General features: G+C 42.7%; 1 protein-coding gene across 10 annotated transcripts in view; it reads left to right on the top strand.

Moving 5' to 3' along the window:
- The first annotated feature begins 303 nt into the window (after nucleotides 1-303).
- The window catches only part of Ncoa1 (nuclear receptor coactivator 1), a 195682-nt gene continuing 183071 nt past the window's right edge, over nucleotides 304-12914 (top strand). For all 10 annotated transcript variants that reach the window (XM_027424560.2, XM_027424565.2, XM_027424562.2 and 7 more), the window contains exon 1: nucleotides 304-720. The gene's annotated coding sequence lies outside the window, so the exon portion shown is untranslated. The remainder of the gene's footprint in view (nucleotides 721-12914) is intronic.

Genomic DNA, 12914 nt, shown 5'->3' with positions numbered 1-12914 from the left:
GTTCGAGGCTTCCTGGCAGCGGGCAGAGGACCGCCCCGAGGGGAGGGTCCGTGCGGGAAGAGTTCGGGCCTCCTTTCTCACACTTCCTTAGTCTGCGGCCGGCAGAGGGCGCGGGGCGGCTCCACGCCGAGCGAGGCCAGCGGAGTCGCGCTGCCCGGGGCGCGCCGTCGGAGCTGGAGGGCAGCGGGGCTCTGGGCCGGGCCCGCAGAGGGGGCAGGGGCGAGGGCGGAGCCCGAGTGGGTGGGGCGGGGCGCTGCGGGCGGGGCCCGGGGGGCGGGGCCGGGAGGGGGGGCGGCGGCGGCGGCGGCGGCGGCGGCCGTGGAGGAGGAGAACATGGCGGCCGCGGAGAGCGGCTGAAATGCCTGTTCTTCAGGCCGGGCGAGCGGGAGACCGACGCGATTCACCTCGTCCTGTCGTCCGTCGGTTGGAGCGCGGCCTCAAGCGCCTCGGCTGCAGTTCGCTGCTGTTCCCTCAGGCACAGCCCGCGTCGGGGTGGTTCTGCATCCCCCCCCCCGAAGTAGGGGGGGGACTCCTGCTCCGGAGGAGGGGGACGGAGAGCCGCTGCGGCGGCGGGCGGGCCGCCTGGGCCCCGGGGACGGGCGCCCGGCCGGAGGAGCGGCAGAGTCCACGGCGGCGCCGCCACAGTCGCGAGCGAGCGGGGCGCCAGGGAGCGCGGCCCTGAGGCGGCGGCGGCAGCGGCGGCGGCGGCGGCGGAGGCAGGTGAGTGGCAGTGGCGGCGGCGCGGCGGCGGCGGGCGGGAGCCTCGGGTGGGTGCAGCTGTCACGAGCCGCGCGGCGCGGCGGCCCTAGGGGCGGGGAGCAGCTGGCGCCCTCCGCCCGGGCTCTCCTTTCTCTGGGACCCATCTCCCGCTGCCACTTTCCCCGAGTTCCCCTGCTGGCCTGGCGCGGCTGCAGGGGGCGGAGGTCGCAGCTGTCACGGCACCAGCTGGGGGCTGCTCCCGGGCGAGCGACGCGCTGCAGAGCGCCGTCCCTGCGGCGCACTCCAGTTGCCCTAGTTAGCGGAGTGCGAGCATCCGCGGAGGGCGCGCGGCCGCGGGCCGGGTGGGGAGCGGGCGCCCCGAGCCGCCGCCGAAAGGGGGAGCCGGAAGTAGGCGCGGGCGCCCCTCGGCCCCGACGAGCAAGCTCGGTGACCTTGGCCAGCCCGTCAGCCTCTCTGAGTCTTGTTCGCCGGGACAGCGAAATGGGGGCGACCTAGGCATGCCTCTCTGTGCGTGCAGCTTTCGACGGTCGCTTTGCCTAGCCGGGCTGCACTTGCCTTTCTCCCCCTGGGACTAGGGCTTCGGAGGTAGGAATGGACGAATAAAGGAGATTTTCCCCTTGGGCTGAGATTTGGTCCCCTTGCAGGGTTCTGTCGAAAGGACCTTTAGCACACGTTAGCTAAAGGATTGGAGGTAGATTTGGTTAGTGGTCAGTGATGGAACTTGAGCTCTCCATAGTCGCTTGGAAGAAGCTGGACACCGGGGGTCCTCAGTCCTTACCAATCCTCTGCAGTGGCTCGTTTTTTATCTTATTTGAATGTGCATTTTTTTTTTTTTTTAAGCAGTCATTCCCATGGGCCAGACACCCTCTAGTCTGACGATGTTAGAGGGAGACAGAGGGATTGACTGTACACCCTGTGTGTGACAAGGACAAGCCGAGGTGCTGTGGCCGAAGAGTTTGATAGCGAGGAAAACTTTAAGCTGGGCAGTACCTATTAACGTCTCTGGCTCAGCTATCGTCGTTCCTTATAGAGACACTCCAGAGGCGAGGCAGGTGTCCTTGTGGAAAAGGTGACTTTTCTTTTCCTCTTTTTTTGTCTTTTGAAACATTAAGTTTTTAATGTGAAGTATGATGTTGGCCAGTAAGAAGTTCATGGGTGAATCGCAGCCCCAGCACCCTGTGTGATTGACAAGAGGAATCTCTGGTGATTTGTGAGGCTTTCACTTCAGCCATGAAGAAATCTTGTGTCTGTGCAAGACAGGACTGCAGTGAAACTTGGATGATGTTGTAGATTCCTGGGAGTGGATATCAAGGGTTAAATTTGTTTGAGGTTTGCCTCCTCTTCTGGAATTGGTTGGAGGTTAGTCTTGAAAAAAAAAAAAAAGTTGGCCAAAGGGGCCTCTCTTGGAGCTTCACAGAAGCTGTGATGTTGTAGGAAGGGGTCGGGTTTCTTCATGTTGGGAATAAGGTGAAAAGAAAGTATTTGCGCATTTGCTCGGGTCTTTGGCTCTTGAGCTAGAAATAGTTTTGGGTTAAAGGTAGCTGTGGGATTTGATTCAGTTTCATAAATAGGCATTCCTCGAGTAATTTGTCATAAAGTAGGTAAAATGGAAGTGTTTCTACTTGATCTCCTGTACTTTGTGGAAAGGTCCAAGTTGGTTCTGTGACCTAAAGTCTGCAATGTCTTCTCTCCATTTCTTATTCAGACTTTGGGAGCTTGGAGAGAAAATAGAAGCCCGTAGCTTGTAAGAGTTGGTATTTGGTTTGATTTTTTTCAGACGTTTTATGTTAATCTATTACACATATTTAATCCACACTGAACTTTGGTTTATAGATGCAAAGCCTGAATTTTACATAATTTACAGTTAATCTCTTCCTTATTTCTGAGAAAATTTATAGGGTTATGTCTATAAAGTTGTTCTTTTGTGTGTGGTTTAAGCCAAGGGAGTGTTTTTAGATCTACAATTTTGAGTAAGTGGTTTTATTGAAAGAAAAAAAGCTCTATGAAACTAAGGATGATTGTTCACTTAAACTGGGATTATATAGACAATGCATTTCTTCCCTCCTCCTTTCTGCCAACATTTGTTTGTATTTCTCCCTCAATTCCAGAATTTCATTTCTAGAAATCTGGGCTGGAAACAGAAGCAGCAGTTTGTATAATCCCAAGAACTTGCTTATGCCAGGAAGCTGTAAGGGTAACATGGAGTGGGTGTGATGTAAAGATGCTGCTACTACTGAAGACATTTATTTGACTGCTAAAGGAGTCCAGGGCCACTCTGCAGTTTTGCTGAATTTCCCATTTTCTGTGTCTGTGTTGAGCTTTTGGTGGGCAGAGGATTAGGTTGCTATGGTGCTGACTGTTGTATACTGTGAAAATGTTGGCAAAATTTCAGGCTTCTAACTCTATAGTGAAGGGTGGTAAACATGTCTAAATAACTTAAATATGTTGTTCCCAGGATGGAATGTTCTCTGCATGTCCTCTTGATCCTGCTAATCCAGTGAGCCATCTTCACCAGGACTAAATGTTGAGTAAATGATGAGGGTGGAGGAGAGGTGCTGAAAGGCGGAGTGGGAGAAGATATCAGGACATCCCTGGAAAAACCTTTTTGTTCCAACCAGACTACGTACTGGGTTGTACTTCTAATAGTTTCTCAAGGACATTTAGCTCTCGTTGTTCAGTTGTCATCAGTTTCACGTGCCTTCTCTCGGGGCAGCACTGCCCCTGTTTCTTGTTTCAATTTGCTCCAATTTTCTAAGGAGTCCAAGTTGTTGGATGTTTTGTTGTACATTTTACAGAGCTGGTTGGCCCGTCTTAGGTTTCGTTTTAGGCAAGTATGGAAGGTCAGCCTGAGCACATAAGACTTAGGATTTCTAAGTTATGCATAGAGGACATCCCTAGGCTGCTTATTAGTGTCTTGGCATTGATAGTCACAGTAATTCTCAGGGGGCAGCTATTACTTTTCTGGCAGAGGTCCACAATTATTGTGGTGGGTGCTTTTCTGCATTACCTGCAAATACTAGCTGCTGGATGGGCATGCAATTGGATAAAATGCTCAAATTTCAGGAGTTGGACAAAGAGCCCTATATCTGTACAGTTACAGAACTGTAAAGAATTGTCTCCACTTTTATAACTCTCCTCATTCCTATAGTCTAGACCATAGAAATTGATTTCTTTATTGCGTCTGTCACATTAGCCAGTCATTTACCCTTTTGTCACTAGCCATTGAGGACAGGTTTTGTAGTCTCTGACTTTTTTTCCCCTTACCATTGGAAATGATGTTTAGGCATTTTAAACTTAGACTGTGTGCCTACTTCTTATTATGTGGTGTTGGGTCATAAAATGGCCTAGAGTAGCTGGGTACTATTCTTAGTTACTTAATTTAAGGATATGTAACTTATATAGCTTAGTGTAGATTTGGAAATGGTTTGTGAGCATGTGGTATTTGAGTTACTACAGAACATAAAAATGATTGTAGTTTTTCTGGACATATAGCTTAATATAGGAAATTGTTATTAAATAATGACATCAATTGTGTAAATCTTGTTCCACTAGTGCAAATAAAGGAGGTGGTATCTCCATTTCCTCCCTGAACCCACCCATAGCAGAGTGTTTTTATTTACTTTCTTATTTATCTTATGATAAGGAGTGGTGAACCCATTACTTTCTGAATGCCAGGCAAGCATTCCCCCACTCAGCTGAGCCTCAGTTCTTTCTCATTTTGACTTTGAGGTATTTGTGCTGAGTTGAGTCCTCCTGCCTCAGCCTCCTCATATCTAGGGTTATAGAGGTGTATCTGTGTGCTCAGCTCACAGAAGTGACAGGCTTTGTTAGTGTAGTCATCATATTTAATGATAAGTAGCTTATACCAAAATAGATGCTGTCATTAAAGTGTTTGGGAAAAAGACTTGAAATTAATCAGTTTAGTCACGCTCGCCTTAGATAGATTTTTCTATTACCCTCCCCCCAACACACATACCATATTTCAGGGAGCAGGGGAGCGGGCATTGATATTATTGAGTGGCCCTGCTAGGAACAGAGATCAAACTGATAAAAGAGGTGCAAGAATAGCAGTGTAATCCCACCAGCCGAGTCAGAATCCTATTAACAGCAGATTATCCAATGTTCCCACAATGATACCTTAGACAACATTTGCTTATTTATTTGCAAGTGTAAGTGTGTGGTCACACTCCTTCTGTGGCACATGGGTCTAAGTCAGATGACAACTTTTGGGAGTTGATTCTTATCATGTGAGTTTTGGAGATAGGACTCAGGTCACCAGGCTTTTCAGCAAACACCAAACCATCTCACCACCAACCTGGCTGCTTTATTATTGTCCTTTTTGTTTGTAGCTTTTTACCAATTGGTTTATAACTTTGAGGCAATTTTAAAGGTTGTTTTAGAAGTCAAACTTTAACTTTAGTCAGAGGTGGGGTTGGGTCATGGTTCTTCATGTATCCTCAGGTATTTAACTAAATTAAACCTTAGGTTTTCATATTTAAAATTGGAATAATGTACTTACTCATATCATTGTGCTTTTAAAAATAATCTAAGTAACATTATTTAGCTATGATCTGGCATGTAGTAAAGCATTATCACTATTTAGCAAATGGACAGTCTATTCCTAACCCATCACCACACCTCTGATTCTTTTCTTCATACTTTTTGGGCTAATCTCCCCTGTCCCCCCCTTTTTTTCTTGTTGAATAATCTGGTCCCTGGTCACTTGAATGTGGGGTAATAGGAGTCACTGTGACTGTATGAGTTTCTTTGCCATCAGGTAAACTATTGGTCAGATTCCACTTTGCTTTTCATGCCACAGTTCTAATTTGTAGGTTTAGAGATATTTGCCTGTATGCATTTGCCTCTCTAATTTATTCTACACATAACTACGGAAAAAAATCTTTCTAAATGTTATTGATGTTTTTAGTGAAGATTCTACAAATTCATCAAACCCTAAGACATTTAAATGGTGTCTCTTACTTCCCATTCCAGCAACTTTGCTGTAGATAACATGCAGAAATGCTCTATAACCTGTAAAATGCTACATAGGTGAAGAAAGTGTTATAATCTCCCAGAGTCTGGTCCAGGGTTATAGTAAGACCCTGTCTCTAAAAATAGTCACCCAGAGGTATCTTGCTTCTTAACTTACATGTTTCATTTTCTTTATTTGAGTTGTTTTCTTTTCTTCTATGTTCTTTTGATCTTCAAAATCAGCATCAAAGCTGGTGTACTCTCCAGTTGACTTGTACTCCCTTAGCATCAGTGACTGTTCTATATAATCCATCTTTCTTTCTTTCCCTGCCTCTCTCCACCTCCTCACTACCTCCCTGGTTAGTCTGGAAAAACCCTTGAGATTGAACGGACCACAGCATTAAGAGTAGAAGAGCTTTAAGTGTTATTTAGAATAACCTCCTTAATAGTATAGAGGAGATGACTAAGTCCAGGTCAAAGCTTTTGACTACTGAGATTTAAAATTTTAGGAATTTTAGTCAACTTTGAAGTAATCTATGAGCTAAGGAAGGAAGAACTATAGTTTGCCCACTGTTAATTCATAGACCAATCAGCCATTTATAGGAATACTCAAAAGGGCTGGTGATGTAGCTTAGTGGCAGAGTGTTTGCTTAGCTTATATGGGGCCTATGTCCAGTCCCCATTACTGGTGGTGGTGAAGAGAAGAAATATTAAAAAAAAAATGTTTCTGTATAGACTCTGTGGAGTTTTTTTCTTGTCATTTCCCCTTAAATAATACAGTGTGATGAAATCTAAAAGCCTTGATATTGTATACCATTTTATGTATGGCACTTGAACACCCACAGCTTTTGGTATCTCCACAGGTCTCTGGAATCACTCTCTCACAAATACTGAGAGTCAAATTCATTTTAACTGGGAAGTAGTTAAGACCATTTCCCCTCAAAAATTAAAAAAAAAAAAATTGGAGGGGAATACCTGCTTTTCTTGTATTGCTCTCATTGAGAATCAGCAAATATTTATTAAGTATTGTCTCTGAGCCAGGTATTTTGCTAGCTCTACAAACCACATTTTATAAATGAGGAAATAAGGTTCAGGGAAGTTAAGTGGCTGGTGTAAGATCACACAGCTTGTAGGTGCTAGGAATGGCATTTGAGCCTAGGACAACTGACTGGAAGTCACATGCATACCTTTAAACTGGCGTTTATCCAGGAGTATTTGCCTCACTTGGCTACATTATAACCCTCTTTGGGTTCCATAAAGATCCTGCAGAGACTCCTGCAACTTTATTTCTTTCTGGTGACCATGCATACACCTGGTACTTAATGAAAGTGTCACTTTAAGATTCTTGTGCTTTCTGGTCTCACCTTTGTACTTTAGTAATGTTGATTCTTTTGTGCTTCTGTCCAGGGAAGCTTATCTTTGAATGGCTGGTTTTGGAGTCTTAGCAATAAAATTCTGCTTCTTAAGTTTTGATAGTGTTTAAATAAAACTTAAGGTATTTTCTTTCATTTGGAACAAATTGTTTGATCATTCTCTGTGTTTGCAGTGTGTTTTGAATGGTCACTCTTACTCTGACCAAGTTAATATAGTATATCTTAAATTTTAGTTTGCCTATATGGTTGAAATAGTTATATATTTCTATTATCAATCATAGACTGCATTGTTTGCATATATATATATTTAAATGTATCATGCTGTATTTGATCTGATAGTTGAAGGATAAAATGCCCTTGGTTTTTATAATGTATAATACTGGCTTTACTTTGGCTTGTTTGATTGGAGGAAATCAGGGAAAAGTTATTTGTTCTACAAATTTCCAGTTATACCTCCTTTTCTACTTTAGATGGTACAGGAAGTCTGTAATTGATTATAAGTAGCTACTTGGCTATTCACTGAAGCTATAGTTAAATGAGTACATTGTTCAAAGTGCTGTGCTGTTAAAAGATAAGGAAGTGAAACGATAAGATAGACATTCTATTCTTAAGGCGATTATGACCCAAGAGCAGTGATAAGACAACAAAATACCTGTAATGTTAATTAAATGTGAGGAGTGCTGTGAGAAGCATGCTGGGACGGCTGTGTACTTGAGGATCCAGGAAGAGACAGCAGTTACCTCTTTTGAGAGAGAGATCAAGGCAGGTTTCATGGTGGGCTTGCTGGCAAATGAGCTCTGAAGCCTGGGTGTGGTTTCTGTAAGGGTGGGATGGGGAAGCTGTGTATTCAGATTTAATGGGAGAGAAGCAAGGGCAGGGAAGCTTGTGATTCTAAGGATGTAACCGGGGGACTGTGCAAAGAAGACAAGGAGAGTGTCAACCTAAGTGGGAGCAGAAAGTGGACATTCAAGTCACGTGATGCTGAATAGCATCTAATGGGAGGAGATCGTGAGAACTGAATGTAGTGTGTAAGATCTGGATGAGAATGAGAAATGTCAATTTTCCAAATTTATGTGGATCTTTTCTTGGCAGGGTTTTATACCCCAAATTTTATATTTTCATAATTTTTTAAATGATTCCACGTGTAAGGCTTACCACACTAGGAACTTATTCATTAATTTTTATGTATATTAAAAAAGATCATGTGGTTTTTGAATAGAAGTTAGTATAAAATCTTTTTTGCTGCCTTATACTGTATCTTTTAAAGCAGCAGTTATTCTTTCAGACAGTGCATTATCATTTGATATTTAAAAAATTATTATTCTTTTATTTTTTTGTGTATGTGGGTGTTTTGCCTGCATGTATGTCTGTGTTCAGTCACCCACTACATACATGTCTGGTGCACTCAAAGGCCAGAAGGGGGTTGGAACTGGAGTTACAGATAGTTTTTAACCTGTCATGTGGGTGCTGGGAAGAGACCTTAGTGTTCTTTTTCTTTTATTATTTTTTATTTTACATCTCAATCCCAGTCCCCCTCCCTCCCCTCAGACTACTCCCCCCACCTTCCCCTCACTCACCCCACTTCCACTCCTCAGAGAGGGTATGCCCCCCCCTACCCACTGGAGTCAAAGAAGTCTGTCTCAGCACCACCATGAGGCCTGACCAAGGCCCGTCTCTCTGGGGCTAGGCTGAGCAAGGTATCTCCATAGGAAATGGTCTCCAAAAAGTCAGTTCATGCACTAGGTAGATCCTGGACCCACTGCTAGTGGCCTCATAAACTTCCCAATCTACACACTGTCACCTACATTCAAGGGGTCTAGTTAGGTCCTATGTAGGTCAATCCAGAGTCAGTGAGCTCTCACTAGCTCGGGTCAGTTTTTTCTGTGGGTTTCCCCATCATGGAGACCTCAGTGTTTTTAACCGATGATCTGAAGTCTTTCCAGTCCCTAGTTTACCGTGTGTGTGTGTGTGTGTGTGTGTGTGTGTGTGTGTGTGTGTGTGTGTGTGTGTGTGTGTTTGAGTGTTTGAGTCCGGGTCCCATAGGGTAGCCCTGCCTGGCCTGGAGCTTACTTTGTAGACCAAGCTGGCTTGAACTCAAGAGATTCTGATGTCTCTGCCTCCTGAGTGCTAGGACTAAAGGTGTGTGCTACCTTGCTCCAGCTTCGACATTTTTAAACTGATGCCGTAGAGTTGTTTTTTAATGCAAAAATGTCCTCTCCTTGTATAAATACACCTGATTGTATAAGTGAGATTGGTCATACAAGTGGGAAACCCCCAGCTCTCAATATTTCATGATTTATTTATGCTTTACTGTGTTCCAAAAAGGACTTAAGGGTATCATTAAATTTTAGGACCTTGATAGTTGAGATGGCTCAGTAAGTAAATGTGCTTGCTGTCAAACCTGACAACTTGAGTTCAATCCCTGAAACTCACATGGTAGAAGAAGAGAACCAACTCCCCCAAGTCATCTTCTAACCTCCACTTGATGTTGTGACATGGACACACACACACACACACACACACACACACACACACACAAATACATGTACTTTGAAATAAAAGAGTCTTGGACCTTGTTACAGCTCTATATATTCAATTAATGCCTTAGCCAGGTGTGCGTTGAGATAATGGTGTTGAAGGCAGCTGTGCTCACAGAATGTGCTGTGGTCTGTGTCTTTTGCCAAATTTGTAGTATTTTAGGTATGGTTATAATATAGTTGGAGGCAGTTATACAAGGGTAATTGGATGCAAGGCACTGATAAAGGTTTTAGTGCAAGACACTGATGTGGGACAGTGTCTCTACAGTCAGATCAACAACATTCTGTTTGGGAGATGCAAGCTCTTTCACTTTCAATCTTCTGTGATATTGTGCAGTTTAGGGGGGCTTGGGTAAAGAGAATCTTAGATTTATTATTTTACATGATAGACTCCTGACACTACTTTGTATTGCAGTAAAGAGTCAACATGCAGCTCTGTAGTTCATAGAGATTGACTGGTTATCTCAAGGCAAAAGATTTAAGAAGTGTCTAACTTGATGATGACTTCATCCACAAAAAGACAAATATCATTTGCTAGCATTTTCTGTGATACATGGTTGTGTGTGGTATGTAGTCCATCAAATAAGCACACTTAATCTGCTCCTTTTCTATAATGGTACTTTAACAGTGACTCAAAAACTACCTTTTGGAAGAAAGCAGAGTTCAGTGCTGTGGAGAGAAGATATTGAAAATGGTGTTTGGAAGCATTTCCGTCCTATTGGATTTAATTGCTGGTAATGATGAGTGTTAATTTGAAGAACTTTTTTTACATGAACACTTGAATTCATGAACCAAGTTTTCTAACCTGTATAAAACCTTGTAAAAGAGACGTTTTAGTGGTTTCAAGACCATCTGCTGAAAATATAAAAAGGTAATTTCATCTGATTAGCTTGTAAGAACAACTGATTGCCATCAGGAAATATGGAAATGCAGTAGCTGATTTTTAGCGAAAAGCCTTTGCATAAGTGGTGAGTGGAATTGCAATTGAATATCATGTTTTATTCAGTGCAGCCAGTAATGGAGTTCTTCTTTGGGTTTTATTCATCTTTGCAAAGTATGTTTTTCAGCTGTGCTAACCATTAAAACCAAGCAAAAATAGTTATTTGTTATAAAAACTAACTGAATTTAGGGCTAGAGCCTCAAGCTGTAGTATTAAAGAAAGTCTGAATGCAAGATTAAAAACAAAAAAAACATGTTTAGTTGTAATACTGTAAAAAAAGTAGTGGAATTGATAATAGCATTTATTAGAAATGGCACATAGCTTTTATGAATCAATGAGTGAAGTAATTGTTTAAAATCACTAGTTTCTTGTAATTGAAGATGCTTAAATTTATATTTTGTATATATTTTATAAAGCACATAATTTATCAGTTTTGTATGCATTGTGTATATGTCATAAATAGACATGTGTGATTTACTACTAAAAAACTTTAAAGCCATGGGATATATGATAAAAATAGTTACTACTATTCCATAGCAAAGGTTCTTAACTTGAAGTTCATGGGAAGATTGGCTTTAGTCTGTAAACGCTTTATATGTAAAATTTTGTGAGTTTTTAATTTCTCTGGGAGAGGGTCTACAGACTTCACCAAATTCCAGAAAGGATCCATCATCTCCTTTGTTGTTGAGGACAGGGACCTCAATAACACCATTCATCCAGTTTTACCCTCTTGCCAAGTTTAATGGATATATTTGATGTCATTATTCAAGCCTGCAGTATGACTGGTTTTGCAGTTTTTCCATTTTGCAATAGATGTGATTGCAAATGCATTTGGCCTTTACAGGTTTTTGTGCTGTGTTGCACAACTGCCTGGTTCTACATTATTTGGTTTCTTTTATATATAATTTCTCCCTCAAGCCCTCCTTTTCCACTTTTACAAAAGTGTGAATAAGGATATAGGGGTGTGTGTGTGTGTGTGTGTGTGTGTGTGTGTGTGTCTGTTAGTGTGTGTCTAGGAAGTTCTCCTGAATGGGTTGGGATTCAGAATTGCTTGTTTAAACACCCATTAGCATTGGAATCTCAGCCATTTATGAGTTCTTAGACTCTGATTTCACATACTAAAAACTTTCTGAGTTTTGTGGGCTCCTTATCTGGTCCCTTCTTTCCCACAATAATTTTAATTCAGGCTTAATTACTAAAGTAGTATTAAAGTTATCCTGTAATCCATAGTGAGTTCTTTCTTTGATTGTTTCTTTTTATTTTACTTTCAGAATATTTATTTAGGTCCAGAGAGACGGTTCAGCAGTTAAGAATGCTGCCTGCTCTTACAGAGGACCCAGCACCTTCATGGTAGCTCACAACTGTCTGTAGTTCCTGTTCCTGGAGAATCAGTGCCTTCTCCTGACCTCCCCCAAACACCGAGCATGCACACAGTACAGTTACATGCAGGCAAAACATTCATACACATAACATAAAACAAAATCTTAAATAAAAATTATGTACTGTATGTGTTGTGCACCATATGTGCACACATGGAGCATGTGTGCCCGTGCTTACATGTGGTGGTCAGAGGACTGTGTCTAGGAGTTGTTTTTCTCTTCCCACCATGTGGATCCCAGGAATGGAACTCACATCACCAGACTCAGCAATTAAGTACTTTTACCTGATGAGCCATCTTGCAGCTTCTCCCTTTAGATTTGCTTAATTTTATTGTAAAATCATCATCCTGATATTTTGGGGGCATGTGCATAGTTCCTGTATGTGATTGCATGTATGTGTGTGCACATGCCTCTGTGCATGTGTGTGAGTGCAAGGTGTGCATGTAGAGGCCAGAAGCCAGAAGTTGATGTCTGGTGTTTTCCTTGATCAACCTCCACTTCCTTAGAAATTGAGTCAGGGTTTCTTAGAGCTCTTGGCCAGCCTAGCTTTCTTCCACAGGCCTCCATGCCGGCCTGGTGTTTACATGGGAGCAAAGGGTTTTGGCATGAATGCTTGTGCTTTTACCCATTGAGCCACCTCCCTAGCTCCATCATGCTAAATTTTACTGCTGTTTTCTTTGATGAAAAGCCTTCCATGGTCCTCATTACTATCAAAATAAAGTTGTTTTACAGCCTAGCATTTAAAGCTTTCCAGCATGTGGCACCACTCTGTTCTCTGGCTTTATTTTCAATTAGTCTTCACAATTGATTGTATGGAATGAAACCCTTGGCTTATTGTCCCCTAAATATCCTATTTCTTTTTTGTAATATTCTCCCTTATTCTAATGTGTACTCCCGAAATTGTACTTACTTTTTAAAACTTCACCCAGATTTCTCAGTTCCTGTTCATTTAAAACCTGAAAATAACATGTTCCTTTTGTGAACTCTTTTTACT

This window comes from Cricetulus griseus, chromosome 7 (genome assembly GCF_003668045.3).
Source record: "Cricetulus griseus strain 17A/GY chromosome 7, alternate assembly CriGri-PICRH-1.0, whole genome shotgun sequence".
Taxonomy (NCBI): domain Eukaryota; kingdom Metazoa; phylum Chordata; class Mammalia; order Rodentia; family Cricetidae; genus Cricetulus; species Cricetulus griseus.
This window is presented reverse-complemented; position numbering and strand designations above follow the sequence as displayed.